The sequence below is a fragment of the Sinocyclocheilus grahami genome, unplaced genomic scaffold, assembly GCF_001515645.1.
Source record: "Sinocyclocheilus grahami isolate Dianchi unplaced genomic scaffold, SAMN03320097.WGS_v1.1 scaffold1399.1, whole genome shotgun sequence".
In the NCBI taxonomy this organism is placed as follows: domain Eukaryota; kingdom Metazoa; phylum Chordata; class Actinopteri; order Cypriniformes; family Cyprinidae; genus Sinocyclocheilus; species Sinocyclocheilus grahami.
In genome coordinates, this window is record NW_015506578.1 from 151,914 (window position 1) to 157,753 (window position 5,840).

The 5,840-nt window shown below is 34.5% G+C and overlaps 1 long non-coding RNA gene across 1 annotated transcript in view; it reads right to left on the minus strand.

Annotated features, from left to right (window-relative positions):
* Positions 1 to 1,439: 1,439 nt before the first annotated feature.
* Positions 1,440 to 5,840, minus strand: part of LOC107569967 (uncharacterized) — a 5,191-nt gene continuing 790 nt past the window's right edge. The window contains exons 2-4 of the long non-coding RNA XR_001606971.1: positions 4,886 to 5,017; positions 3,361 to 3,428; positions 1,440 to 2,028 (exon numbers count right to left, since the gene is read on the minus strand). This is a non-coding gene — a long non-coding RNA (uncharacterized lncRNA). The remainder of the gene's footprint in view (positions 2,029 to 3,360; positions 3,429 to 4,885; positions 5,018 to 5,840) is intronic.

Sequence of the window (5,840 nt, forward strand, 5' to 3'; positions counted from 1 at the left end):
CTTTTAAACGGTGACTTCAACTTCTACCAAAGTCATTTTCTGGTAAGATATCTGTACTTTTACTTGAGTATGGCTTTCAGGTACTTTACACACCACTGGTGCCGTATGAGTTTCTTTTGTCTGTGGAACACAAAAGAATATGGTTTGAAGAGTGTACATGCTGCACTTTTGTCTCTGTAAAGTTTAAAAAAATACAAAAATATATACATGCATTTGAAGAACGATAACAATATCACACCCACTCAAATGCATGATAATGTTCCGTTAACTATAAACATACACTGGAGTTTTGTCATCTGTCCTTTTAAATAAAAATGTCCTTAAACACAGGATGGATTATGATTGGCTGTCAATGTTTTTATCGTTTATCAGCTGATTCCAACAATATCACTCCTCTGTGTCATTATCATTAAAGGTTTGCCATTATATAACATTGTGAACAATTTTAAAACATTTTATTGTTATAGACATTGGCATGCCTTAGGAGTAGTTCAGATAACTTGCACATCTTCTAAACAAGACATATTGTGTTAAAAAATACTGAAATTTAAGTTAAATTTAAGTTGTCATTGACAGAAAATCTTTTAGTTATCCAATTCGCACAATTGATTACAAAACAATGTCTGGAATCAGTAAGCAAATGCAAATTTGCTTTTCTGTTAATAACAACTTCAATTTCATTTGTTTGAAACAAAGATATTGTACAACTTCATAACACTCATATTCAATTATTTTATCGTATTTTAGGCAGCTACCATAAACACACTTAGAAAAATGTTAATTGCATTACATTAAAACATTTTGCAACATTAGATAAACGTTGGATTATTGTACATACTGTAATGTATATTAACATTTCAAAATTGAATAAAAAAGTTAGTGTGTATTTTTAATGACCAATTTTTATTTTACTTCTATTTGGTCCTCTCCAATCCTGACATTTAGTAACATTCTTGTTTTTAAAAATCATTCACACAGGATATACGCTCCAACATTTTTAAATGTTTTTTTTTTTCCTACATACTGTAAATGCGTTCTAGAGAGATGTCTTTGACTATTACGAAGCATCTTGCTGGTCTTTCAGTGTCTCTCAATATGAAAGTGATGTTTTTAAAAAGTTGTCAGGGAAAAAAAAAGTTACGAAATCTACATTTTGAATTACTGTATATTCAATACCATTGCACTGTATCTAGCTTTTTGAAATGCAAGAACACATCGTTTTTGTTTTTTATTTTGCTCTTTTTGGGAACAAAAATCATCAATCATCAGTCTCCGCATTCAGGAAGATGTGGCATTTTATTTTAAACAATTAGACAATTTTTGTTCTTTTCCCATAATGAATCTCTTTTTTATTCTTCACTCCACGCAGCAGATTCTCAAGAAACTCGACTGGAGCTAAAGCATTACAGTTTAAACTGCCTCCATTGTTACGCCTGGGAATGAAACCATTTGTAATGATGACACAAGTAATTTATGGGAAAGTAATTTGAATGCATTTATAGCTTATGAGCTCTGAGTATATAATTTTCTCCTTTTAAAATTCCTTGCCTCTTATGAAGTCGCCATTAACTGCAGTGGTAATTGCGGCAGTGGGTTCTTTGAAGGAAAAAGACATCTCCGTTTTCCACACCTTACCTGAGCGAATGGCGATTGGTGGACATGTGACGTACCACAATTTGTTGGCCATTCTAAGGGAGCAGGTCTTTATCCCTGTAGTTTCATTTTCATTTCCACAGAGTTGAACTAGAGTCCAGTCGCCGTTCTATATTCAAAGGAGACGTGCAGGCGTCAAACTTTATTTTGAGGGTTATTGCGTCTTACCTGCGGTTCTCAGTGGGTCGGTCGTCTTTTTCTGATTGCTCTGCCTCTGACAATGAAAGCCCGAGTATACTCATGCTGAGAAAATATATATCAGTCCAAACTATCAAACAAAACCAGACCAGGCCTTTTCTCGGTTGCCAGCCAATCCACTTTTCCTCTCGATTTAACACCACAAAAGCCATCCTGATCATCTCAGTGTGGGCCTTTCTGGCAAGTAAAACAAGAAAAAAAAAAAATAAATAAAAAAAAAAAAGGAAAAAACCTTTTTACATGCTTCAATTGGAAATACTATTGTATACTAAAATGACAACAAAAGGATTTTTGTTCACTGGAGAAAATAAATACTAAATGAAAAGCAAAATAAAAAAAAAAATGTTTTAAATAGTGGTTGAAAAAACAAAACAAAATAGATGGTCACTTTTTGTCTCCATTTTCCACCAAAACATCCATAGTTATATCAATCACAAGGACGTTTCAACATATTTTCTTCTGACATCACTGTTTTGTTTTTTTTTAATTAAGAAAAAAATGGTACATTTATGCTTCAGACTACATATCTATAAAATTTATAAAATAAAAATTTGTACACCCCTTTGAAGCAAGGTTAAGTGAAATTGGAATAATAGCCTGTTTTGTTTTTGTTTTTGGTGAGATATGTGAACAATTTTTGCAAAAGTTAGTAAAATAAAAATTTTGCATACCAAAATATGCAGTTCTGTCAGGACCAATATCGTCAAAGATGATTGACAATTAGCATACACTTTGGATTGGCGGTATGGTTCTGTTCTGGGCAAGAACTCCCTGTGCCTCCATGCAGCCTAGCGATAACCCCCCAGGGTAAACAGAACAGAACTAACATAAATGTATTGAAGATATTGTTAAAGTTCAATCATTTTATGTACACATTTTAGAATTAGTCTGATTCAAGGAGAATCAGAAGGCTGAATCCCGACTGACAGAGGAGGAGTTGGGGATGGAGGAGGGTAATTAGCTATTGAGCAATGCGAAAACTGCTGATAATACTGAGGGACCTTATATATGAATGCTTAGATAGGTGTCGTATTCCCATAGATGGGGATCAGCTGAAGGTCAGCTGATGCAAGCTTGACTAACGTGACCTGCCAGAACTAACACTACGCTTGATGTCAGTTAGTCATATGGTTGCCACATACAAACCTTTTGCTAAAATGTATTGAAACAAGCTCATCTTCATCATCATCATCTTTCTTGTTCTCTTGTTCTTGATAAAAACAAAATAAACAGGGCAAAAAATAGCTATACTGATTCTAGCCAAATGGTTTTAATCGTTCAGGCGTTCAGGAGAAAAGTAGCATATTATAGCACCACCTTGAGTCATGCAGGTGTGTATTTATGCTCACCTGAGTACAGTAGCATGTGGGATTTCCAAGCAACAATTTTGGCGTTTGAATTGATTTATTTTTACTATTTATGGTTTTTGATTCCAAGACACTTCTAGGTAAAAAAAAACAAACCAATAAAGACAAATTGTTGGCGTTAAAATTACAAGACTATACTAACCTTGGCTCTCGTCACAAATGTCCATGTTGACATTAGCTGCGGTTCCATTACCCTTCAAATTGAGCAAACTGATATTGCTAATAGAAATATGCCAATGGAAATGCATCAATTTCGCAAATCTCCCATATATCGCAAAAAAAAGTATGCTTGCATGAGGTGTTTTTTTAGGCAATTCGAAAAAGGAATATTTAGCAAAACTGCAATGTAAACAGTTTTTCCCATTTACAGGTCACCTGGCATACATAAGTCACATGATCATTCTTTAATGTACGATAACTTCCAATCACCTCATACGTGGCTGCTCTCAAATATAAGAGGCTTTCGTTGCCATTAATGCCAACATCTGTCACAATGACTTATCGCGAGAGGGAAAAAAAAAAAAACCTTTTAGTCACGTAACATTGATTAATGGAAACGCCGTCATTTCGCAATAGCTTTTATCAACATTTATAAAATATTGCAAAATCTCCAAATCTGTTATGGAAACTAACTGATTGATGCCATTACGTTTTAGACCCATCCATGATGTTTGATGTGGCGTACATGAGGAATGAGACCCACATAGCGTCAGAGGATTGCAACACTTGCGCGCCCAGTTCATAGTGCCGCTTGTTTACAAAATGCAAGGAAGATGGCACAGTTTTTGTAATGACATCATCCTTCAAGCTGGTAGCCCCGAGCAGGGTGTACAACTGGAGCAGTCTACGGGGTCCGCCGTGAATGATGTCTACCCCAAAGAGGACACTTTGGGGGAGTCCGGGTATTGATCTAAAACCAAGCTTAAAATAGAGACGGCGGGGAAAGAAGCTCCCAAAACACGCTAAAGCTGGTTTTGAGTCACATGTGTTGGCAGTTTTTGTGATTTCATGGCTTGGTACTTTGAAACCAATTAGTCTCAACTGGTATTTAATTAGTAATTGATCTGCAGCCTATTTTTCACAGTTGAAAACCAGCAGCTCATATACTCCTAGAGGCCTGTGCTAAAAACGTGCCTTTATGTAGAAAGAACTGCCGTTTCCTCAGGCAGTTGAATTTACGGTAATTACCTCAGAATAATGTAATTGCCCACGTATTTAGCAGACGTGAATATGCGACGAACAAAGAGCGAAAGCAGTTTTATGTGGAGTGACTCTGACGGGGCGCCTTCCAGCTGTATTGCACAACCTATAAATCTTCCTGCGACGTTTCTTCCCCCTCTAGAACCAGTTAATTAGAATCTTTTCAATAAATTAACGAACTTGAGGCACCTGGCATTAAGAAATCCAGAGAAATGGAGCTCAAAGCGCTTAGAGCTCCTGGGAAATCGGATTCGTTCGCAACAATTAGTCACCGATTGACACGCCGACCACCAGTCAGACCCACGGCGATGTGACGCACACTGCGTTTGTTAAACATTTTGACCCAGATCCAAAAATAAAAATAAAAAAAGAGCATGGCTCTGTGTATTTGGGTACAAAATAAAACTTTCTGCTTCGACAGAGTATTTCATAATGCATAATTAATCATGCAGCGCTCAATTATTTACCACAATGCGGAGGTTCTGCGTTTTTCCCCAGCGATGAGGGATCAGCTGTATAAACATTTGTCTTGTCTATGGATCCCTGTTTGGCCTCTGCTGACAGTGATTTAATCACCCACTCATCTGAGAGAGAAAGGCCTGGAAGTCAAAGAGATGATAAAATAGCATTTTCCATATCGTGATAACGGAAGTGAGACAGTGTTCAGAGGCCTTTTTTTTCCCCTTGTGAAATCTGTCGCAGTCTTGATATCCTCTTGTGGTGTGTGTTAACTTTATAATTAAAATTACTAATAAAAAAGTTTGTTGGAAAAAGAGGCTTGTGGCTTTTTGATATTGATGACTAAATTGATTAACTGAAATGCTTTGCTAGCAGGTTAAAATGCATTTTCGATATAGTTGTCTTCGTATAGTATATAATCATATAAACTAAACATTTTAACATTTTTAATATATAACTAGTACTTAATATCATTAAGTATAAATGCGTATACACAGAGTTATTTTTATATCACAGTTTTCAATACCATTGCACTCTATCTAGCTATTTGAAATGCAAGAACACATCGTTTGGTTTTGTTGTTGTTGTTTTTTGCTCTTTTTGGGAACAAAAATCATCAATCAATCACTATTACAGTTTTTATTAAGATTTCAAATGAGTTTTTTAAATTTTAGTTAAAGTTTTAGTAAATTTGTTCTGTGTTTGTCAGTTTTATTCTTTTTTGTTTTATTTTTTTATAGTATTTTTTAATAGTTTATTACTTTGTATTTCATTTTAGTTTTAGGTTTGTTTTAGTTATTTTAGTTCATCAAGTTTAAAGGAAAATTAAATAAATAATGAATTTTCTATTATTATTATTATTATATTAACAAACTTGAACTGATATACTCATATACTGATGATACTTTATATATATATATATATATATATATATATATATATATATATAAAGTATATATATGT